This window comes from Equus przewalskii, chromosome 7 (assembly GCF_037783145.1).
Source record: "Equus przewalskii isolate Varuska chromosome 7, EquPr2, whole genome shotgun sequence".
Taxonomy (NCBI): Eukaryota; Metazoa; Chordata; class Mammalia; order Perissodactyla; family Equidae; genus Equus; species Equus przewalskii.
The window spans coordinates 50,261,976-50,288,233 of record NC_091837.1 but is presented as its reverse complement, the minus strand read 5'-3'; the positions used below and the strand labels follow the sequence as shown (position 1 = coordinate 50,288,233).

At 38.6% G+C, this 26,258-nt stretch overlaps 1 protein-coding gene across 6 annotated transcripts in view; it reads left to right on the top strand.

Moving 5' to 3' along the window:
- CHST9 (carbohydrate sulfotransferase 9) overlaps positions 1 to 26,258 on the top strand; it is a 256,656-nt gene that overhangs the window by 73,391 nt on the left and 157,007 nt on the right. The gene's annotated exons all lie outside the window — the stretch shown is intronic.

Genomic DNA, 26,258 nt, shown 5'->3' with positions numbered 1-26,258 from the left:
TGTTCTATTGGCATTTGTGACAGATCTGAGAATTATGGGGAAATTTACAACATGGATTGCTTTTCTTTCAGAGTAGCTCTTATTTCCTAACTGTAAAATATTTAGTATGCATTCAAAAAGCTCTCGTCCCACTAATTATCCAGTACTTATTCAACGCCAGGAAACAAAGATTTGCACATTTCATATGTGCCTTAAAGTTGTGAGTTAGTAAACTTTATGTTATAGGGAATCCACCCAAACAGTTATTTTATAATGTAAATTAACCTCTATATGTTAGTGTAGTGGATAGAATGCAGATCTTGGAAATAGAAAACCTGGGTTTTAGTTGTACTTTAAAAATTGTATGAATCACTTCACCTTACTAGGGTGCTATTATCTCGTATGTAAAAAGAGGGCAACATGGTATATGGAGACAATCAAGGGCTTTAAATCAGAAAACAGAGGCATGAGTCCTGTATTAGACACCTGCTAGCTATGTGACCTTTGGTGAGCCACCTAACCTCTCTGGACCTCATTTTCCTCATCTCTAAATTTGGAGTTGTAGCTTAGACTTCATTGAGTTGCCATGAAGGTTAACTGAAATTTCAAAGTTCTAAACATTGTGTCTGGCCCATAGTAGGAACATAAGACTTGATGGATCCCATTCCTTTATCTCTAACTTACTGAAATCCATCTCTGGCATATTTAAAATGAAATGCCATATATAATTTCCATTGCTAACGTTCATATAAGTACACATAGATATCAACATAAAAATAGCTATACATAAAAGGAGATTGCTAAACCTACTTACCAATTTTGTAACAGGAACTAAGAACTCAATCATAGGCATTTTGCTTAATGTTATCACCTGGCAGACAAGGCTTCTAAATTTTTCTAATGTCAGTATTTATTATGAATCTTGGAATATAAGAAAGGATTTTATTTAGTATATATATATATATATATATATATGTATATGACACAACAAAAAAAATGAGAGTGAAGATTTTCTTTGAATAATATTTTCTATTTTATTTAACATGAGTTCAGTAATTTGTTTCCTGCACCACACCCCAACAGTGAATGTGAAAAGATATTCCAGTTTTGTCAAGTGGCCTCAGTTTTTGATGACTATGACCCTTTCAGTTTACTCTCTCTTTTAGAGCAAATGAGACATTTCCTCTATGTATATATAGTGCCCTATACGTATTTGTGAGAAACATACAAATAAAAGTGGGAAAAATTAGTTTCCATGACATCCTTTATGTGAAAATGTGAAAATAATGTGAAAATAAACTCCATTTCCTATGTTTAACCTAAAATCTCGATGTCCAATAAAAGCTTCTTTACTCTTGATTCTGACTTAACATGAAGATGAAGAGTAAGATCATTAGCCTTTTTATGTTCGAAAGCATCAATCATGTCACAGCCTCTTTGGCCAAAAAAAAAGAAAAAACAAAAGAGAAAAAAAAGAGAGAGAAAAAGAGGAAGAGGGTCTTTATTAACAATTATGTGGAATATGGCTGTAAGTTTTGCAAATAGTATGAAGTTGGAAACTATGGGAAATTAACCAGACTATTAATTAATATGTTTTAATGTCAAATAAAATAATGACACTTTATTGGAAACAGTGACTAAAGAGCAGCCTCTTCTCATCTCAGTATACATAGGTTCTCAAGGGCCAACTGGCACAGCTGCCAGCGCGTTGTCCTCGGCATTCTGCAGTATTCTAAACTGGGTGCCAGGTCTGTGAAATCCTGTCTAGCAGCTCCTCTTTGTAGCATGTTACTAGACCTGTGCATCTCAAAGATGGCACTGAATTTACTAGCAACTTTCATAGATAACCCCCTTCTATTCCTAAGGGAAGTTTCCCAGCATATAGGCTTAAAAAAAAAAGTGATAATAGCTGGAAATGCAGTACAGATGGTTGTAACTTAATATAATGGCAACATGGGAAATCAGATGGGCAAGGAGGTACATGTAACTTGAAGGTAAAGAAGACATTTCTCAGTACTCTGTCTCCTTTAACTTTGCCCAGTCAATCTTCCTTTACAACCTTTTAATTGCTAGTATGGTTCTCCTATGGCCATATGTAAATTCCTTCCTGGTTTCATTTACCATGGAATCCAAAACTGTATACAAAGTAGTCTGCAAAATCCTGGATGTCATATATTCTGAGATGATGGGAGAATTATCACTATTATAAAGTGAGAGCCTGTAATGTTACATTATACTTAAAGGACAGGAGTAAGTTTCCAGATTTCCCAAGTCTTTGAATATGAGCGTTTGTCCTTTTGAAGAGTCACCAAGTGGGAGGGCTAAAGAATCCCTAACATGATTGTCCTGTAATACCTGAAATTGTCAGGAGATTGCTCATTAACAAAAAGATCACTTTGGGCGCTCTGGGCCCAACAAGAGTATTCATAGGCCGCCATTTCTGCCTGCAGAGTGTCCTTTCACAAATGCTATTCACCAGGGGACTGGCTTGTACATTACCTTTCTTGGGAAGGTAGACTGCTAGTAAAGTTATCTGGTTGGTGATTATTAGCTAGAAGACTATTAGATACTCATGGCTTAATCCCAAAAGTCATTGTGAGATAATGTTCCTAACAATTTGCTAGTGTCTTGGGAGCTGGGGGAGGGGAAGGGCAGGCACGTATGAAGATACAGTCACTATGAGTTATGGTTCTCCACATTTCAAATTCTTATAATTTGCAAAGCAGGACCTACTAAGAATATTGAAGTGAAATATGCCTCATACACTTTCTTTATGAAAAGAAGGCGCTCAGTAAATATTAAGGATGAATGATTGAATAACCTGCTGCAACCTGCTGTTGGAAAAACCAACCAACAAGGCAAAGATACTGAACAAAAGGGCAAAGAAGCTCAGTTAGAAAGGGAGTTTTGCCAGTGTTTCTGCTAACGTTGGGTCCAGATGAGCACTGAAAGTAACAGGTACTGACAGCAGAGATGACAAGACAGAAACAAGCTTCCTGACACCTTTTTGAAGTGTTTTTTTCTCCTTTTCCTACTAGCTCCATGCTGACGTTTCTGATGTCAATAAATATAAATTTTTATAACAGCCTCTGGGGAAGAGAATAGAGGCCAATGCAAGAAAGCTAACTTTCAAATATCCAGTAACTGTTCTGCAGTTTTATTATTGTGTGATTAGATCCATACAGTAGAAAGTGTAAGTGGCTACCATTCTCTTTATAGACTTACTTTCAAGACAGTGTAACACACACTTCAATTCCTGCCTCATATGTATACATAGAAGCCATCCAGCTATCCATGAATCACTTCTCAAGGGTCTTCTTTGTGTTCCATTTGAACTTATTTAGAAAGTTGAAGAGGCCAGCTCATTCAAGAGACCCCACATTCTAGTTAAGCAAGAGTATCCAGGCTTCATATTCTGATACTTTCTCTTACTTTTTAGAGACCCTTGCAGAAACTCATTAGAATCTTATCTTATTCATCTAAGTACTCATTAAGACTTTGAATCTCTGAAATTATATAAAGTATACACCCTTCATCCAATTTTAGGCTTCTTCAGAGCTTTCCATCAGGAAACAAGTCACAAATTGTTTTATGGGTTTTTTTTTTTTTAAGTAATTGACACCTTTGTTAAAAATCCCGTGCTTCAGAATGTGGTTTTGTTTAACATCAAGCACACCAGCTTTAGAGTCTGATAGGCTGGGTTCAGCTTCCAGTTCTGCTACTTAAGAGCTCTGTGACCTTGGGCAAATTATTTGATCATTTTAATCCTCGGTTTCCTTATCTGTTAGAAAACTCTTTTGATTACTGTTAGAATTCAATGAGATGTTGTTTATGAGTGTCAACATAAAGAAAGCACTCAGTAAAGGATGCTATTATTTTTAGATTTTCTTGAGTAGTTTTAGGAAATTCCAATTCAATTTGCCAAACACCGTTTCCCCCAAGCTAATTGGCAAGGGCCAATTCACCAAATTTTCAGTCCAAAGAAAAATTTACTTTAAACTGTTAGACAGGTATTTTAAACTAGGTCTAGGACAGGTGGGTGCAGCCAGAGGTGGGAGTTGAGGCAAGAATAAGGTCAGACAGGAGAGCTCAGGTGGGATGGAGACAGGTGGGAAAGCCAGAGGCAGAACCTCCAGAAGTTCTAGGCATCTGAAGTTTGAAACACGCCAAATTGGATCTTAGCTAAACCCAGCTGATAAGCCAGTGGGAGAGGAGGCAGAAACCATGTGGTGAAATTAACGCTTGGAAAAAAATTTGGCAAATCGGTCATTTGACAAACTAATTTTTGGTGAATGTGTTTTGTATAAATTAGCCATTTAGCAAATTGATCTGCTTTTCTATGAGGCCTATTTTTATAACAAGTGGAGAAGAATTAACATTTTGAATTTATCTTACAAAAACACATGTTCAGAGGCAATCAAATTGTAAGTTAATGTATGTACATCAACTTTGTAATACAAAATAAATTTTTCACCTCACCCAAAGTTTTCACGTGCTTGGATCTTCCTCAGAATGTGCTTTGAACAATTCGCAACAAAATAAATTATAATGGATTCAAATTTTAATCATGCAAAACAAGCTTGTCACAATTCTAGATATGAGGATAAATGGTAAATAGAAAGAACACTGCATCACTTCTTTCCCAGTAACTATTTTACCAGCTTAATAACAGCTAAATGGGAGTTGATGAGTAAATAGAGCTATCATTCTTCAGGTTAATCTTAATGCCTTTCCTTGTAGCTCTCTCCATACTGGTTCCACATTTCTTTATGGAACCTTAATCACTTGGGTTGCAAATAAGCAATACTATATGATTTAATAATTTGTCTCACATGAGATCCAACACACCTTCCAACAAAGCATGATATTGTCTCACTCTAAAAAATATCCATTCCCTAAAAGATGTGAAAATCTCCTGATTCCTATAGGAATTTAAACCTAACAAATTGCACACAGCACACCAAATAAGCATTTAGAGAAAATTTTCTAGAGCTTGAGTACCCTTTCAACTGGACATATCAAAGCCTAAATGTGTTCCTCTTCCGCTGTCATCTCATTCCCTCAGGCAGAAAGATGCCTGAAGTCGTCTCTTCTCTGTGAATTGATAAAACTTCAAGCAAATGACAGTGGGAACCAGCTGTGAAAAGCTTTTGAAATTTTGTCAGAAAGTTTTACTTGGAAAGTGACTTGCTTTGAAAAATTAATCCCAGATTCTGAATAGTGTAATTCACTCATTAATTTGATTTTTCAGTTTTACTGTCATTCATAGTATTGAGGCAGGGTAAGTGCCACAGTGAGGATGGGAAAATCAGCTAAAAAGGTTAATGGACCCGTTGGATGGTCATTGCCGCAGAACATGCTTGGAAAGATGGAGGCATGGCTGTAAAGGAGCTTGCACTTATTTGGGTGTGGTAGAAACACAATCTAAACATTATATGTTTATCCACATAATATTTTCCTTTACGTAAATCAGCGCTAAATCTGAGAATTATCTGAAAGTAGGAAAACTTATTGAAGTTAATAAATTGTCATTTCTTTTACGTTTAAATATAAAATGTGAACACTTCAATGAATTTTTCAAATATTATTATGACTATATTCAAAAGCAAATTGTCATTATCTAAATAATTTCAAATATGTGAATGTCCTTTGTCCTGAGTCTTTTGAAATCCCGTTCTGTGAGCTGTCTTTGTATTTAACATACTTTTTGAGATCCACTTTTGCGGTAAACTTGGTAGATCTTTTATTAGAGCTACATTTCTAGTAATTTAAGTACTGATTATCCCCAGGGGGGAGTATTCAGTCAGAGTGACTGGTAAACATGTTACAGGTGACTTTAGGATTAAATCTCGTCTTGGGACAGAAAGCTCCCATTTATATTTTTAATTAAGTGCAGGCTTCTGTCCTTTATTTGAACCTGAGAAGTATCATGTAGCAGGAAGTTTCAGTTGAGCAGCACACCGCTGTTTTCATGCAGTTCCACTTTGCAAACCAGGCAGAGAATCAACACAAGATGTGCTTTTAGTCTGTGGCCTCTGCATAGTGTCTTTAAGCTCCTTTGTAACATTTATTTTCATTCCAGGACCTTAGGCAAACTTAGGAGAAAATGGAAATATTATTAAGAAAAGAAATACCACATCATCAGAATCTCATTAATTTATGATTCTGCTGATGAGTATACTAAGTGTGAAGAGCTGAAGAACAGAGTTCAGCACCCAGGAGACATAAAAATGGAAAGATGAAGCCCCTGCCCTCCAAAAGTGTATCAGCTAGGAGACTGGGGAAGACCAATGCTATCCTCAAATAACCATAATGCCAAGTAGATACACTAGGTTGTGCCATCTAGCGGCTCAGAGGAGGAGCAATCGCTCACTCTCCTGTGAACGGAGAAACAGTCATCTGGAGAAAAATTGCTCCATGCTTCATCTGATGTTGGCTTGATTCTTTAAAAAGCACTGTTTGAGCTGAGTCCCTCTGAATATGTTTGCCAACATTCTGTTCCTGGCTCTTTTCTTTTTATTTCTTTTTGACCATCTTTCCCTTCAAGTCACCCCTATGGTTCATACTATCACTCCTAAAGAGACGAATTCCAAATACTACGCTGATTTTTCTCCTAAATTCTACCTCTTTGTTTCCTGGTCATCTCAGTCATTCTAGCTCAAACTCTTCAGATTCATGGAGCCCAAAGTGAAGTCACAATCGCCCACGTCAAATCTAAACTGTCACTATTTTTGTTATTATTTCTGTTATAGCCATGACCATCTTTCTGGTCACCCAGGCTTCAAAGTGGAGCTTCATCCTTGACTTCTCTCTAGACCTTTCTTCCAGCTCCTCCCTGATCTCTCCCCTTGCCATTAGTTAGTTGAAAAGGCCCTCTTGACCCCAGCTCCAGTATGTGGCTTACCTTCCCACTCTACATGACATCCTCACTGCCTGAAATTAGATAGTTGGACATCATGCGTTCTATGCACAGTGTCCACCCACGTTAATTCACTCATCAAATATTTGCTGGGTATCTATTATATGTAAATCACCATGAGGTTTCAAGGATACAAAAATGAAAAAGAAACTGGAAGAGTTTCTTTTTTTAAATTTTTTTTTAAAGATTGGCATCTGTTGCCAATCTTGTTTTTTTTCTTCTTCTCCCCAAAGCCCCTAGGAACATAGTTGAATATTCTAGTTGCAGGTCCTTTTAGTTCTGCAATGTGGGACACAGTCTCAGCATGTCTTGATGAGCGGTGCTAGGTCTGTGCCCAGGATGCAAACTGGCAAAACCCTGGGCTGCTGAAGCAGAGTGCATGAACTTAACCACTTGGCTATGGCGCTGGCCCCTGGAAAAGTTTCTTAGAAGACAAGAACTCTGTCTAATGAGAGATGCACATAATTAAACTATTTTTAAAAAACAGTGTGACAAGAGTACCATCTCTGCTTGGGGCATGAGGGGACATGTCCCAAAAGAAGTGACCCTTGAATTTTAAAGAATGAGTAGAAGTTAACCAAGCACAAAAGGAAGAAATGGCATTTCCAGATGAAGGATGAATAGGGACAAGGGCGTATGTTAGCTTGGGGATCTATGCAGATTGAGATTTATCAGTCAGTTAGTGACCCATCTCTTCCTTCTCTGAACTCCTTTAGGACTTGGAAGCTACTCTGCCTTGTTTTATGGTTATTGTAGTACTTGCCAGCTCCTGCCTAGATTACCGGTATTAAGGTAGAGACCATACCTCAGTTGTTTTTGAACTCACTATAGCACTTGTACCCAATAATGGCCCTAAAGATGCCCATATCGTAATCCCTAGAAATGATGAATATATTCCCCCACGTGGCAAATGGGGAGATTATTCTGAATTATCTGGATGGGCCCAATGTAATCACAAGGATCCTCATAGGAGGGAGACAGGAAGGTCAGAGTCAGAGGAGATGTGGGGACAGAAGCAGAAGTCAGAGCAGTGTGATTTCTGACTTTTGAAAATGAGGGGATCTTTGTGTACCAGGGAATGTGGACAACCTCTCGAAGCTGCAAAAGGCCAGGAATGGATTCTCCCTCAGAACCTTCAGAAGCAATGCAACTCTGCCAGCACATTTTAGACCTCAGACCTGTAAGATAATGAAATTGGGTTGTTTTAAGCCACTGAGTTTGTGATAGTTTGTTACAAAAGCAATAGAAAACTGATATAATGTTTAATATTCATGAATATTGTATAGTTCATGACATGACAATATTTTCCTCTACATTAGCATGACAGTAGCAGAGTCATCTTTTTAAATTTTTGTATAGAGAATCCTAAATGTAACAACCGTTAGATTGTGCTCATTTGATAAAATAAGTGGAAAATTTTCATCATACAAGTTTTAGTCATCAAAGAAGATTAAAAAAGAAATCTGATGAGAAATTCCAGGTATTGTGATAAGGCCACTTTCATCAACTAATGATATCCCTTCCTTTGGAATACAGTCCCAGAAGATTTCTTTGGGTACAATTATCAGAAAATGTGAGGGCCTGGCCCAGTGACATAGTAGTTATGTTCACACGCTCTGCTTTGGCGGCCTGGGGTTCATGGGTTCAGATCCCAGTGCGAACGTACACACCGTTCATCAAGCCATGCTGTGGCAGCATCCCACATACAAAATAGAGGAAGACTGGCACAGATGTTAACTCAGTGACAATCTTCCTCAAGCAAAAAGAAGATTGGCAATGGATGTTAGCTCAGGGAAAATCTTCCTCAGCAAAAAAAAGAAGTGAATTTTTACTGAAGTTCCCACAAAATATTATTCTACATTTGTCTTTAGCTCCATAGAGTACAAAGATAATACTTGGTGTGCATTGCAAATCTTTCAGTGTTTTCAAAGAAGATCCATAATCCATTTTGATAGGTGTTGGTAGACAATGATGAAGCATGGTATAGAATGGAAACATTCAGCAGCCAGGGGTCTCAGAGGGGCCTCAGAGCACACTCACACGTGTCACTGGCAGGTGGTAGAAACAAGCACTTAGGGGCCCTCAAGCCTATACAGGACATTGGCCTAGGAACGGAGCCACCCAGAATTTAGTCCTAAGCTTAAATGACTTATGCTGATGCAAGATTGCAAGCACAGTCAATCCTCATTATTTGAGGATTCTGGGTTTGCAAATTTGCCTATTTGTTAAAATGTATTTGTAACCCTAAAATCAATACTTGTGGCATTTCAACAGTCATATGTGGACATGCACAGAGTGGCAAAAATTTGTGTCACCCAAGGCATGTGTTCCCGCTGAGGTCAAAGAGGCCACACTCTGCCTTCTTGTTTCAGCTCTCCTACAGAGGTGACTGGAGGAGGGAGACGGTAGCGGGCAGCACAGTGTAGTGCAGGAAGCTCTGGTTCTGGGGCCAGTTGGATGAGGTTAGAGTCCCAACTCTGAGACCTGTTATGGGGCAGTCTCAAGCAAGTCACTTAACACTTCTGAACCTTGCTTTCTCTTTTGTAAAATAAAGAAAAGTGGAATCAGGGCTGGCCCAGTGGTGTAGTGGTTAAGTTCACACACTCTGCTTCAGTGGCCCAGGGTTCACGGGTTCAGATCCTGGGCACAGACGTATGCACTGCTTGTCAAGCCATGCTGAGACGGCGTCCCACATACAAAATAGAAGAAGATTGGCATAGATGTTAGCTCAGCAACAATCTTCCTCGAGCAAAATGAGGAAAATTTGCAACAGATGTTAGCTCAGGGCAAATCTTCATCATCAAAAAAGAGAAAAGTAGAATCTACCAGAATCAATTGTTTTTAGGATTTTAGGTTACAATATATGTGGGATATATGCACGCACGCACATTCACACACACACACGTTTCCCCTAGGAACAATGGTTCCGTGTTCATTAATTCAGTGTTTGTGGTGACTATAGAACATAACTACCACAATAATGAGAATCAACCATACATTTCAGTGTCGAATATTTTTGAGAGCAGCTGGAGCTGGGCATGATGCTACTTAGAAGACGACCGTAATTAACCTCAGTTGGAGGTGTGTGGGCTGAACTCATGCCTTAGTGACACAGGGCAGCTGTATACCACACCCTAGTACGATGATTCTCTCTTGTAGAAACAATAATGGACAAAATAATGAATTTCATCTACTGTATTGTATTCTTTTCTGTCATTATGTAAGCAAAGTACATTATTTGCTTATTTATTTGTAGCAAGTTAGAAGTTTTACTGTTACAGTATTACATTTCAGAGATGCAGATAAAAATTATACAGAATTCATAGAGATTTAATCACTTTATCACTCCTCACTTTCCTCAAAGAAGTTTATTTCTTTATGCAAACCAAGGCTTCACCCCACAACGTTTATCTATTATGAAACTGAATTTTTGTTTTCAAGGCTCTTTCAACAAGGATTTGTTAAGCACTGAGCTGAGTGCTGTGGAAGATTCAGATATAGAAGGTACTTTTTCTTCTCACCAAAGCATTTTTACTGTTCCTAGGGAAACTAAGTGAACATACAGAAAAGAAAAGGAAAAGTATATCATCAAATATATGCAAGTACATTGGAGTCTATATATTTAGTAGCTAACTTAAAGCGTTCCAAGAGAATTTAGGGAAACTGCAAAGCAGAATTTCAGCATTTGGAATTTTCCTTGATTTTCATTCATGTTCTAATTAAAATTATAAGTACTTTTCTCTCTTCTATCAATGTGATTGATTCCAAACATTGGTAAAGAAAAAGAAAACAAACACCCCAGACGCCACCAATGTCTATAACAAAAATTGTTCCAAAGTTTCTGCACAGAGTCAATAAACTCTAGCTTGGTGGGTTAAATGAGCCATGTGAAGCTATACATTCAGAATTTTCTGCACCTTCTAAGAACACAGTGTAAAACGTAGAGGGACTGCCTCTTGTAGTAGAGTGAGAAGTGCCTGATCAGTGTTTGCAGTTATGCTTTGTATGAAAGCTACTAGAGTCCGTTTGACAAATCACCTCTCTCAAGGGCTAACTGTGTGGTTAAGTGATTGGTTATTCTCCTGGTTCACCTCCTTTCCCCTCATCTGGCATATCATCCTTGTCTCCTTTTCCCATTGTGTAAAGAAAATATGGAACAACCTCTGTACTAAGTTTTTTGTCAAACACGTTATTGGCCTGATTGTGGATGAAAGAGAAAGATGCGTAAGAGTCACTGCAGACAGGATGTCTGTTCTGGGCTTGTTCCGGTAAACACAAACAAAAACCTAACTGACTTTAAATAAGGTTTGGGGACTGCGTATATTCATTCTGAACCCCTTGGCATTGGTTCTGGGTTGCCACACCAACCCACAGCTATCCCAGGGTTCATTTATTGGTCAGGCACCAAAGTGCTCCAAGCATCCTAGAGAGTTCCCCTTTTGAGAATAATTTTTAAATGGAACCTTAGAGGGGTAGAAAAAGCTGAGCCTACTAAAGTGAGTCAATGTTACACACACACACACACACACACACCCATTCGTTAAAAACAAGTTGTCCCTTTAAATTAAATGAAATAGGACAGTTACTGCTACTGCTCTGGAATTGTCCCATATCAGAAGGCCTAAAATTTCTAATTATGTCATTTAACTAAACTCTCAGGAATTGAATCCTTTTCAATTAGAGCCTATTTTCTTGAAATTGCACATTTAGATAAGGGAGCTGAGTCCTTTTACCAAAGTACTTCATGCTTGTGGAGAAACGCCAGGTTCAATAATTTATCACCTGGATACCGCGTGCTTTGAAGTTGAGGACATGGTAACGGTGGTAATGACACGGTAAATTATGTTGCCATGGCATGACGGCCTCCAATGGCTGCTCGGGTTTCAGCTCTGTGGACTTCACATCTTTATCAGGACGTGGCTCAGAGGGGCGTAACGCGTTAAAATTGTTTGATCTCGTGGAATTTAACAGTTTGTTCCTTGGATTCAGGCATCCATGATGATCTTTTAGATACCATAGGAAATCCTAAATATGGCAGATCTTTAAATATTAAGGTGTTTTGTAATCAATCTTAGTCATTCTCACACTGTATATTTGAGAAGAGTGAGTGTTTTCCATCTCTAATGGGAGATGTTAGAAGTTTCACGCTTGTGGGAGTACGTGTGTGGAAGAGATATTTCATTGGAGGTAATTGATGCTTAGTAAATGAGATTTTTAAGATTTATTATAAACCAAAAAAGCACTCCCGGTGTAGTCTAATTTTACACATTATCATGGTCCAAGAATCTACGTTCACATAAATTTTACCTACAAAAGGATAAATGAAGTAAATTTTGGAAACATGTCAGACTGTTTGGAGTCACATAGAATGTATTTTCTCAACATTGAATCAGAGGCTAAGTGAGGATGAGTGATACTTTTAGATAAGACCAGTTGGCAGCTCAGAGTTTGTTTTATTCTTCCTTCTTTGGTATCCTTCTGGAAATAAGGACTTCTTTGTGTGTGTGTGTGTGTGTGTGTGTGTGTGTGTGTGTGTGTGTATTTGTGTACTTTGCTTTTGTAAAGCAGTAGAAATTTAATATGTTTGCTATCTGGTTGGACAAGTTTATAAACTGAGTGTGACAAACATGAGTCATCCAGTGGAGCTCCTTGCAGCTAATGAAATGTAGCAGCAAAAAACCCCACTTCTCGTGAGAGCTGCTATGTGCTAGTCAGAGAGGCAGCTGCTGCATCAGTGCGGGGGCACTTCATTTTTCTTCATCAGTCATCTACAGTCTCTACTTCCTAGCTTTTAAAAATTAAAAAAAAAAAAAAATAGAAAAACATGGTGGGGGAACATTTTCTTTTTTTTTTTTTTAGGAAGATTAACCTTGAGCTAACTGCTGCCAGTCCTCCTCTTTTTGCTGAGGAAGACTGGCCCTGAGCTAACATCCGTGTCCATCTTCCTCTACTTTACATGTGGGATGCCTACCACAGCATGGCCTGCCAAGCAGCGCCTGTCCACACCCTGGATCCGAACCGGCGAACCCCGAGCTGCTGAAGAGGAATGTGTGCACTTAACCACTGCGCCACTGGGCCGGCCCCAGAACATTTTCTTTAAAGCATGGTTTTATTACTTCCATTCGATGACTATGTTTTAGCTGTCAAATCTTATATATTGCTGTGCTCTCAGTATATAAATATATAAGATTTGTATGTATATATTAGATATGATATAGTATTATATATGAAATGTATTTATATAATTACGTAAATTATTTATTATAGTTTTTAAATTACATATAAATTATATATTAATATTATTTATCTTACATTAGGATTTAATATATATTAAGTCATATATTGTGGTGCTGTCCTCCTCTATCAGTAATATATTAAAAAAACAGGGTGTCATGACTGTTGCTTATGCAAAGCTAGCAAAAGAAAATATTGCTTGTGCTTTGTACAAGTAGAATACCAACATCAGGACACAAACCACTCAGCCCTATTACCAGAGGCAGGCTGATGGCACTATGTCAATGTGAATACTTGGGGTGCAGGTTGGGGGTTAGTCTGGGGGGTGGGAATCTTTTGTGGTCAACATCTCCTAGAGAAAGTCACAATTTGTCTGATGGAGAAAGGATAACAGTAGTAGATTCCATTTTATTCAGCTCTACAAAGAACACACAAAACCTTTTACCCCCCAGGCTATTTTGAAAGTGCTAATTTGTTATAAGTCACTCGCATTCATTTGAAAACATTTTTATAGTTTTTTCTTTGTTTAAAAACGCATACCAGTCATTAAAGACTCCATCAGTTACTAAGTAGATAGTATGCATGTGGATTCAGATATTTGGGATAAATGATAAAGAAGAAAATGAAATGAATTTGAGAAAAGATCCATTTGAGAAAAGATCCTTCATGCTAAACTGGCCAAAATGAATCACAGTTTTCAAAATAACATATCTCTTGGGAGAACGTTGCTTCCAGGCTTCATATCTTAAGGATGTTAGTCTCATAAACTTTCACACATTCGGAGTGAATGGTAAACAGCTAGGTATCATATTCAGAAGTGCTAAGATAAAATATGCACATCTGTATTCTCTTCTTAACTTTGTCACCAAATGTGCTACCTTAGGTGAGGCAGGTGGTTCTGTCACAGTTCTAGCTCAGTTTCGACTAATCAAAGATAAATTATACCTGCACCTCCTCATAGAGTTGTGGGCACAACAGAGATTAGATAAAACAAGGAAAGATGAGATGATAAATATAAACCCAGAGAAACAGAAAGTATGATGGACTGCTCTGTATACAGGAAAAAACAGATTTAGTCATAACAAGTTAGTAAAATACTGTTTAAAGATATACTAAATGTCAGAAGCCACAAATAGTTTCCTGGGGAGGAGGACCACAGAGGGAGCAAAAGTGAGTGAGCTGCGGTGGTGCCTGAATCCCTCAGGCCACAGATTGGCCTTGCCTTCTTCCAACAACAAGTTCTCAGCATCAGCCTTAGATCACCCCTCTGAATCACCCCCAGGAACTTTCCTGTCTGGGCTATGTCTTCTCTCTAGTCCTACTGCTAGTTTACTGCTAGTGCATACGCTCTAATGATGTCACCTCGGTGTGCCAGATAGTTGTTTATAGTCTGGGCTACTCAGTCTTAGCTACTGTCAGCTAAGTGCCATCCATGTGCTAGCCTAACTTGTTAACCCAGCAGTAACATCGTTCTCAGGCTGTCCTAGTCTCCAGAGTTGATCATGGAAAATCTCTCAATGAGGTCTGCACTCCAACTGGCTAGCCATGTCCCTCGAATACTCATGCTCTCCCTGTGCCAAGTCTCTGGGGCCTTGCGTGTCCCCTGCTGGTTGGAATTCTCAGAACACTGTGAGATAGATCATTATGAATTCCAGCTTCCTCATCTAAAAGCACAAAGGTCCTATTGCCAATGAGAGGAGGCCCAGGTGCTATTTCTGCAATAGTCACCTGGTGATTTAGGTCAATGCTTCTCAAATTTCAATGTGCAAACAAATTACTTAATCTTGCTGAAATGCAGATTCTGATTCAGAAGATCCTGGAGTATAGGCTGAGATTCTTCACATCTGATGAGTTGCTAGGTAGTGACAATGCACTTGTCCCTCACAGTTTGAGTTGCTAGAATCTAAACAGAGTTGAGTTGAATGTCTCAAATACAGAGGGAGCCCCCGCGGCTGGAGCATTAAGGACACTTCTTATGGAAAACTGCCAGCCACTAATTCCATCGGTTGCTTTAAGACTATAAACTGAAGTAGCGTCTTCTGCTAAGGCTTGGACTGGAGCGACAAAGCCCACTGTATCTGTTAGGAAAGAGCCTGTCTCTCTCTGCCAGGGCGGGCTGTCCCAACTCCCTGTATCTCATCACTGTGGCTTTGGATCCAAGTGAAGCTGAACATCTGGCCCAGCAGGACTAGCTCACCTATGAGGCTGTGTCAAGGCTCTGTCTTGGTTACAGGTCACACATGTGGACACCCAGGCCTGCAACTTCAACCTTTGCACCCATTATGTTGCCTTACTAACTTAAGCCATTTCATCAGCTATGGTAAATATGTATTGCCAAGAAGCTGCTAAGAAGCCCTGTGGCATTTAGATGGTGTGCCTTCAATGCTCGTCATAAGCCCACTGGAATGAGCAAATCATGAAATTGACAATCCTGGTCATACAGCATTGCGAAGTGTGGGAACTGCCAACAATTACGCCAGAAGGAAGGCTTTAAGGATGTGCTACATCCTAGCTTCAAACAACAAAGCTTTGCTGTGGACTGCTAGAAGGCAGCAGAAACAGGGAGAAGAGGCTGGCGTATCGCAATCCACAATGGAAGAGCTGTTTCTCTGAACAAAGACTTCACAAGCTTGCTATTAGTTTAAGAGTTAGAGTTGCAAAGAGTCAGCCTCTCAAAAGCTCAGCTGTAGCCCAATCAAAGAACAATCTTCACAATGGACAATATGGAAATAGCTATTGAATCAACATTCATCCTGACAGCCACACTTATACGTACTGGTAAGCAGGAATAGCATCTTCTTCAAATAGAAGAGACTGAAAATATGGAGAAGCCCACAGCCCACTTGATTATAAAATATCTCGAATGTAGATGTATGTCTTGCGGGAAGAAGGGCAAGTTGAGAGACTCTTTACAATAATTGTGAAGATGTCTATAAGTTGATAGAATCTTAGAATCATGAAAATACGGACCCCTTCCTGAGGACTTCTGTTATTATATTAATGCCTGTCCATTATTTTTATGTCTTCAAGCAATGATAGCACTTTTATCTGAATAAGACACAGTTCATTTTGTCCTGGCGATTAATTTCCCAACACTGTATTCGTATGAGGAATGCAGATATTTCAATGGAAATATTAATTTCTGCAAAAACACCAATAAATTAAAGTTTTTGAATTGAAAAAGATAGAGTATCTAACATTCACTATCTATTTAGAGGAATACAGCAATGTGTTTATTGAGTCCCTGGTATGACGTTGTCTTAGAATACATCTCACATTGCAGGTGTGATTGCTCACTCACTCTAGAGTGTGTCCCTGTGGTCAAGGACAACAGACACATCTACATAAGCAATTATCAAATAAGTTCAAACATTTTAAATATTAAAAGAGAACTATAAAAAGTGGACTGGACTTGTACTCTGAAGAGTGAATAGAAATACTGACATATATCAATGATGGAAGGCTAGGTAGAGAGGAGGCATAATTTCAGAAGAAAAGAATAAGATCCAAATAGAAAAGAGAAACTACTCTGGCTACACAGGGGCTTGAAGAGCTAAGGAGCCTAATAGTGGATGGTGAGACACCCCAAGATTAGTCAGAGCAGGAGGCCACTACCACCACGAGGACTGGAAGGACAATAATGTTACTGGAGCCCAGAAGCCAGGGCCACTCGGCAGAGGCTGACCAGCAGAAGCTGGGACCATGGAGGGAGAGGCTGACACTTGACAACTGGACCCATGGAGTTGTCACAGGACCCTGCGGGGCAGTGGGGGATGGAAAGTGGCATAAAGTCTGGCTACTCTCCTCCTTTTGTCTTCCAGACTTTCATCGATACCTACCATTGGCCAAACCTACCCAAGAGTACAAGAAAACCTGGGAAATTTAGTTTCTGGTGACATGAAGCGACACAAGATAAGGGTGGGGCATGAATTGGAGAGCAGGCAGGCAGTGGAGCAGCATAACTGGCAAAAGCAATGATCGCAGAAAGCAAGGGATGTTTGGGAATTGACAAGTAGTGCTGTTCACCTCTAACATAGGGTGAGTTAGGAGAGTTCATACCTCTTTTCTTCACACTTAACTAGAGGACCAGCAGAGTACCTGGCATATGGTGAGTCTTAAGAAATAAATCTTGATTAGACAAATGCATGAATGAAGGAATGAATGAAGTCAGGTAAACTAAATATGGAATCAGATATTGGAACCACATCTTGGAAGGTATTGAATGACAGGCTGAGAAGTTTGACATTTATGTGGTAGGCAATAGAGAGCCATCCAAGACCTTTATGTCTGGAAACATGATCACAATTATGCTTCCTATTGGACAGATATAGAGATAGCCTTATTATATTTAGCCCCGTCAGGACAGGCTACATAATTTCTGGGGCTCAGTGTGAAATACAAATGTAAGACCTCTTGTTCAAACATGATTAAGACTTTTTAATAAAGACTTAAGATTACAAGACAACAACAGCAGGGTGTTCAGTGTGACGCCCTTGAAACTGAGCTGAGCCCAGTGTATTATATTAGATGCTTCTGAAAAATAAATTTACCAGGACTAATGTTAATCGTCAAACTTTCTGCAGACAGTAGCCACAAGAAAGTTCTAAATATAATTTAAGACAACTGTCATTATTTGATTGATTCTTGAATGGACATTATCCTGCTCTTTCCTGGAATTAACTCTTTGTGGGCTAAACATAGGCAGATGGGGGCTTGAGACAAAAAGCTTCTTCCTGTGAAATAATTGCTTTTAAAATCATGTAACATGTTAAAGGCTCCGTTGCTGAAATGTTAGGCTGTGTTCTCATGCTGTATTTCATTCATTGGTCTTGAAATACTTTATTTTCAACCTCTTCCTGGGCTCACATAGGAACTAGGACACTGATGTTTGGTTTACTAATATTCAATTTAGTACAATATTCATTTTGTCGTCATTTGTGTCTGGTGGTGCTCACTTCAATGTGGGTAGTCCCCCAAGTTATTTGTCATGTATCTAATTAATCTTCATTTTCCTGTTCTTCTTATACTTATTTTGCTTTGTAGCGATATAAGACAGGTCTATCAAAAAAATCACAATAACTGAATATAGCAGGAATCTGGAAACTGGCGTCTCCCAGCATACAGCCCCTATGATGTCAACAGCTGTTCTGGAGTGTGTTCACTTGCTTACAGCAGACTGGTGCTATCTGTATAGTGGTTGGCATCTCCAATCTATCAAGACTTTATTCTCAGTGAAGAAAGAGTGTTGATTTTGTATTTAATATGAGTGTGGGAATAAGATTAACCTTTTGGAAAACTTTTCTATCATTCTGGCTTTTAAAATGTCACTTGTTTTCTCATTTTTCCATGTGAAGGACTTATAAAAGAAATTCTTAGAAATGCTTGCATTTTCTCATAGACATTTTAAACCGGAGAAATGGAGACAAGAGACCATGTCCCATGTAGGAGCATTGCTTTTTAGAACTATAAAGACATGTTAGGAAACTGTAAGGTATATTAGAGGGCATAAACAGCCCTCGCTTAAGTTAGGATGGGAAAACTGGCGGTCAAAGAGTAAGCAATAAAGGTACCAGTTCCATAAATTAATTTTCTCTTATTCACTCATTTACTCATTCACCAACTATTTATATAGTCCCTCCAGCACTGTACGTGTAGGCTATCCCTAGACTCATGAGCTTACAATCTACAGGAGGAGAAAAATAAGTAAAGAAAAGTAAGCAAGGATTTCCAGTCAGTTTGGCAACCTGAACTGATATAAAAGAATTTCCTCCCCAACTGCAAACACATCAAATGTCAGACAAAATACAACAAAATCTTTCAAGCTTAGCATGAAACAACAATGGAAAACCTTCATATGCTAGAAACAAAGAGGAATTAAAAGTAAGAAATGTGAACAAGAGCAGAAGCTGATACCGTTCTTGTATCTACATTTGAAGAGAAATCCAGGCAACAGGGCCCCATGCAAACAAATGTGCAGAAGCTGATACCGTTCTTGTATCTACATTTGAAGAGAAATCCAGGCAACAGGGCCCCATGCAAACAAATGTATGGAATCATGACCATATTTGTGACAGGGACCTGGAAGAACCCAGCAACTGTCCCAGATGCAGCATTAGCAAGTAAGGTATGGGCCTCGAGAAGAAAATGAGTCACCCAGAAGAAACTGGAATCTCTGGCTTACATACTCTGTGGGTGTTGGATACAAATTCAGCTATCCTAGTGGGGCAGTCTGATAAATTAAAATAACACATGGTCCAAAGGTGGTGAAACACCTAGATACCATCAGAGGCAAACTCATAACTACCCTGTAGAAATATTTCCATGGCCGGGGAAAATGGAACGTCTACAAAGAACTCTCCCCATTAAAGGAGAGCTTGTGTGCAAAGATTAAAAAACATAAGGCCAGAATGCAAAAAGAACATTTACATATATGTAAAAACACAGTGAAATTCTAGAACTTAAAAACAAGTAGCTCTTAAAATAAAATTTAATAAATGGATTAGACAGAAGACTAGTCACAGTTTTCAAAATTACTCATTTAGAAGGCAGATATGAGGAAATGACAGAGAATGAAATAGAAACTAAGAAATAAAAAAATGCCAGTTAAGTTAAAAGAGAAGGGCAAGGAAGTCCAACGTGTAGATAATAGAAGTTAAATAAAGAGCAAACAAAGAAGAAATAAATATTCAAAGCAATAACTATTGTAAATTTGCCAGAATTGAAGATTCTGAGTTGATGAAACCCATCAAATCCCAAATGTGATAAATAATTTCACATCTAGAAATAGCATAGTGAATCTGCAGAATGCCAAAGATAAAGAGATAAACACTCCCAAGAGAGAAAAGAATGTTATTTAAACTGATGGTAAACATCTTCAGCAGCAATAGGTGTTAGAAAACAATAAATTAGCTCTTCAAAGTGTTATGAAAAAATAACTGTCAACCTAGAACTCTGTACCTAGCTAAACTATCATTTTAGAGTTAGGAAAAAATATATATATTTTTTCAGGTATATAAAGACTGAGAGAGTTTAATCTACAAAGAACCTCAATGAAATGCCAAGACCAAGGATAACTCCTGCCTTTCCAGCTTAGGCAACTGGGTGAATACTATTTCTGTTACTGAGCCAGGGAACACATAGGAGTATATTGAATTTTAGAGGTTTTGGAACATGTAAGTGGAGATGTTTGGTAGACAATGGGAGCTGACGGTTTTGCTGGGGATAGAGAGCTAAGAGTCATTGACATTTGAAAGATACTTAAGGATATGGGAATGGATGTGGTAGTCCAGGGAGAGAATTAAAAGTAAGAATAAAAGAGGACCCAGGTAAGAACCCTAAAAGACCCAACATTTAGGGGATGGGCAAAAGAAGAACATGAGGAAAGACTGAGAAGGATTTATCACAGAAACAAGAAAAACCAAAAGAAAATGCTATCACATGAACAAAGGAAACAGCAGTAGACACCAGTGCTGCATGTTGGAGATGTCAGAGATGGTAGAAATGTCAGAGATGGGGGCTGGCCCAGTGACACAGCAGTTTAGTTCACACGTTCTGCTTCAGTGACCTGGGATTCACTGGTTTGGATCCTGGGTGCGGACATGGCAAGCCATGCTGTGGTGGGTGTCCCACACATAAAGTAGAGGGAGACGGGCAGAGATGTTAGCTCAGCGCAAGTCTTTCTCAGCAAAAAGAGGAGGATTGGCAGCAGTTACCTCAGGGCTAATCTTCCTCCAAAAAAAAAAAGAAATGTCAGAGATGAAATAAAGACTGAAAAGCTTTCCACTGGTTTTACCCAAAAGGAGATTTTAGATGATTTAGGCAAGAAAAGAGTCATTGGAATAGTGGAAACAGAAGACAATTATAGTCACTTGAGGATTGAATGGGAAGTGAGCAAGTGAAGACAGTGAACGTGGGCAGCTCTCACAATTCTTGGCTGCGAATGAGGCGAGAGGGAGAACAGGAGCTGGAATGAAATGTAGGGCAGAGGGAGTTTCATTTGTTATTATAAAGGAGAGACTTCATCATATTTAAATACTATGGAAAGGATCTATTGGAGAACAAATAAGAGAAAATGGATGTAATTTGTGGAGCTTGGAAGGTATGGGATCAAGAACAGCCTTGGAGAGAGAAGGTATACTTTTTCCATTGTGACAAAGAGAATGGAATATGAATTGCATGAAGCAGATGCATTGGCAGAACTTTGAATGGGAAGCCCATGCAATGGTGTCTATTTTAATCTCTGAGATACAAAATAGGATGATGTCCTTTTTTTGCAGATAAAGGAGAAGGTTGAAATGCCTATAAAACAGCCCTAGTGGTCTAGTGGTTAAGATTCAGTGCTCTCACCTCCAGAGCCCAGGTTTGTTTCCCAGTCAGGGAACCACACCATCTGTCTGTCAGTTGTCATACTGTGGCAGCTGCATGTTCCTGTGATGCTGAAAGCTATGCCACCAATCTTTCGAATGCCAGCAGGGTCACCCATGGTGGACAGGTATCAGCAGAGCTTCCAGACCAAGACAGACTAGGAAGAAGGACCTGGCCACCCACGTGCAAACAAATTGGCCATGAACACCCTATGAATAGCAGCCGAGCATTGTCTGATAGAGCGCCAGAAGGTGAGAGGACGGCACAAAAAGAACCGATAGGGTTCCCTCTGTTGTACGCAGGGTTGCCAGGAGTCAGAATTGACTGGATGGACGCTAACAACAACTATTTGAACTGCCTATAATGATTGATAAGAAAGAGAACTAAGGAAACCCAGGAGAATTTTGAGGCACCCTGACAGCCTGTTTAGAGTTGGATACCATGAATTTTGGGTTGTGTGTTGTGAATGTATCTTATCTGTGAAATGTGTGCATTCAAGTATTTTATTGCATCTTCACTCAACAGTCAACTGAAAAAGTAGAGAGTTAACTTTGATCCCAGAATGTGATTTGACCAGACAGTTAAGCAGAAAGACAAGAGAACAAGAAGGTTGAGGCCATGATAAGACAGAGTTCAAAGCGTGGACTCTTGGGGAAATGGCACTAATTTGCATATACAGTGTTCATTTATGGATCTAAGAGAGACAGAATATTTTTGAACTAAGGTTGTTAACAATTTTTCACTTTTGATAAAGAAAATAATGTTTCCTGTAGTGTGACTGGCATAACTGGATTCAATGGTCAAGAACAATTTTTAGGATTAAGTGATTGGAACCTTTTTCATAAAGAATTGATCCCTGCCTCTCTTTATTCTCCTTATTTTCTCCAAATTAATTTCTACAAAATATTTGTCCTGTCTATAGGATCTTATCATCACTTCATCATTACCCCTGTAGGGGCATCACTGAGATTGGGAGAGAGAGAGGAACAGGCAGTGAAAGTTGCAGACGCAAACATTTATGAGAGTCTTCAGTGCCCAAGAGAGAGGAAAAATGATCATTTAAAGAGTCCCCAAAGTAATATAATATGCCGTAGTTATAACTTGCTTGTTTTCTCACAGATTATAAAAAAAAAAATCTGCTTTGAGTTTCAGTACCCAGACCATGCCCTGCTGTTGCTGCAGGAAAGTGATTGAGGGGCTGAGGGGCTTAATAAACTAAAAACTGGATAAGTATTCCCAGAATAATCAAACAGCCTGTCAATCTAAATGTATCAGATTTAACATTCTAAAACTCACAGTAACTATTCCTTTTTAAGTTCTACTTTTATAAAGGGGTGCTTAAGGCCTATAAAAAGTGGAGATAGGGACTAGGACTAGAAATGCTCAAAACAATCCACTTCTTCGTAAAAAGGGATAAATGAAAAAGGAATACCTTGGGTAGTATCCTGGCATTGAAATTGACAGAATTGAGTTAGTAGTTGGATTTCTTTGACCCTGTTTCAAGAAAGCTTTTTGTTTTTTCACTTTTCTTTCTTTTTAAGTTTCTAAAGAGGAAGAAAATGTCAGGCAGTAGTGTGTTGTCACTGCCACAAAATATTATTAAAGCATAACTACCAAACCAGAAATCAGCACCCTGTAAATTTAATGCACTGTCAGTTTTGATCTAGGTATTTTGCTCTCCAAAGAGATGCTTAATCTTCTAAATAAAATTGAACTGAATGGATTTCAAACAAAGTCTGTTGTGGTAAAGTGTCAGTACAGTTTACCAGCCAAATAACCAACTACAGACATTCCCATAGGTGAGTATTTGAATTTGAAACTTTGGTGTAACTATGAAAATATTGATCAGGTGGTGCAAGGAAAAATGGTACCATTTTACTTTCAAGAAGGCAGTTAGAAAATTGGGTTATTACTACTTGAATTTAATGTTTTGAATGTAGAAACTTCTGTCTTAATGAAAAAATAAAATCAGAAGGATCAAGACCAAATGAGATCATAGACATGAAATGGAAGCCACTACAGAAATGTAAGGATTTATTAGAAATAATCTTTAGCAAGACTTGAAGATATTTACTGAACATAGTGATTTCCTGGAAGTCACTATATTTACAAAGTTTAATGAGACTTTAGTTATTAATCTTTTTAGAAGTGGCTTTAGTTATATTTTTAATAACCAAATAAATACACTTAAAATGAAACATAATGAAAAAAGACAACTAAATTTACATGACTATTGTATGTAAAATATCAGCAACTAATTAAGACACTTCATTAAATAGTGAATGTAGGAGGTATGTGAATAATTTAGGCATTTTGGGGATAGTGTGATCCTGACAGATTTAAAGAATTATATTGATTTTTATTGTGAATTTAGATTCAGCATTTACTGAGAATGTAATATTCAACATTTCTTTTCATTTTTATAACAACTCTAATAGTTTGGTGTTATTGCTTCCATCTTGAACATGAGGAGATGGAAATACAGAGAGGAAAGCAATTGGCCCAGATCACATGACTTAAATGGAAGAATGAGGATCCAAATGCAGGCCCTCCCTCTCCTTTGCCATGTTAATTCCTAGCAATACTCAAAACATGCAAATAACAGTCTTACAACATAGTCTTCTCCTTTTGATTTTGTTGCCTAGACCCCAAAGTCCTCTCCCTTTCTTCTGTCACTCATTGTTTTAATATCCAAATAAACAGACTATTCCCCCATCCTACATAAAGTCCACTGTTCTCTGCTCCCTGCCCCAGAGGGCTTGTCATTTCTTCTGCTCATCATCTATTCCATCTTCTGCTTACACCACGTTCTTGATCCTACTCCATGTTCTGTACCCTAGAACAAAACACTCTCCAGCCTATATCAGTCCAAATATGGTTCATAACCTTTTGCCATCCTCACAAAACACTTGTGCCTAACCAACTATTATTGATTTGGGGGTTAATAGAATGGGGTTCAGTGCACACAGAATTGGAAACCACTTAATATTGAAAGTATTTGTGATCCCAAACATGTGTTAGCCATTTCCTAAAAAGAGAATTTTTTCTGGGTTGTATCCTTCCTTAGGTTCCATGTGATCATCATATTCGTATATTCACTCAGCCTCTCACTTTTTGGAACATTCAGGGTCGTTTAACCTCTCAAAAAGATTAATGAACAACTCCACAATTCCTCTTAATTCATTATATAGAAAAACCCACCTTTCCTTTTCTCTATACTCTCTCAACTAAACTATCTCAGGAGTCTCACTTTTCTAACCAAAATGGATTTTTAAGGCACCAGGGAATTTTCCTAAAGAACCAGTTTCCCTAGAGATGGCATTCTGCCACTCCCCAGAAGGCAAAAAGTAGCTGCCATTTGTTTTGGTTTTAATAGCAAGCTTTCTTTGTTGTTACGTTAGTATTTTTAATACGTACGTATTTTCACACAGTGACTAGGAAAAATACCAGAATGACAAATATAAGGCCTAAAATTGTTGGTTTTTCAGAATTGGGAAAAAATACTCCAAAGACCCTTGCATTCCTTTAAAAGCAGACCAAGCTGTGAGGTGCTCTTCACCCTGCCAACTTCCTTAATATATATGTATTTTAATTGCATTACGTGGAATTTTCCAGCCTTAAAGATGAAATATTAAAATGTTTATTGAAGAGTTTTCTGTCACTTACACACAGGAAGAAAAGCTCCAGGTGGTGACTCTTCTTTCTGTTCCCTCAAGTTTGTACACTGGAACCCTTATTTGTATGCACCAAAACGAAACATCTTGCCAGAGGATACGTATCCCCATGTGCCCTGCTAAGGAGGTGGTCTGTGATGCTTGAAATGTTTGAGATGACAAATAGCCCAGCAGGTCTGGCCTCTTCCCCTCCTGCCCTGAGCTGCTGGCAATCTACTTCAAATTGTGTGTGCATTGTAGGGTGAAGCGTGTATCAGCGAGTGCCAACCTCACCCCAAGCAGTGTCCTATTGAATATGGGATTAAGTGAGAGTCTCTGGGGACTAGCCAGAGAATGAAAGTGCCCATCATCACCAGAGGCATGATCAACTTAACAGAAGAAACCTCCACATTCCATGCTTCTTTCAAATGTTTATAGTGTCATACGCAATTCTGTCAAATATTTCTGAAATGGCAAAAAATAAAAATATGCACCAACCACATTTCTTGAGATGAATAGTTTACCCATCCTTGGGGGCATCATTTGAATACCAAGAACAAAATCTAGATTTTGAACTATCTTGAGTTGAAGCTAGCCTTGCCATTTTGTTTAAAGCTCAAGTAGTACTTTCCACTACAAAATGTCACTGGTCTGAATCTCAGGGAACAGAGTGCTGTGTTTGTGTTAATCCTGCATCCGAATGTGCGGGTGAAACACACACAGCAACCTGGCCCCATCCTGCTGACTCCATGAAAATGATGGCAGAGTTCACAACCTGCCTTTTCTTTCACTGTAAAGCTTACCTATTACAAGTGTGAGCTGGATTTTGTAAATTTTTCTTCACGCTCTGAAATGACTCTTTTCTATATATCTCTATATCGCTTTTCCAGAATTTCCAACTAGCTTCTCAAGAACTCAGATCAGCCTGCCTGTTAATGCTCAGACTTGATTTTTTTTTCCAAAATATTTAGCAGGGTCACAACAGAGTTCGAAAAAAAAAAAATATCAAGGTATATCTCATAGATATTCAGGGTTCTGGGAGAAATCTCTTAAGCGTCCCTAGAAATATAAGTAGATTGTGCACACGTGGAATTGACATCTCCTCCTTT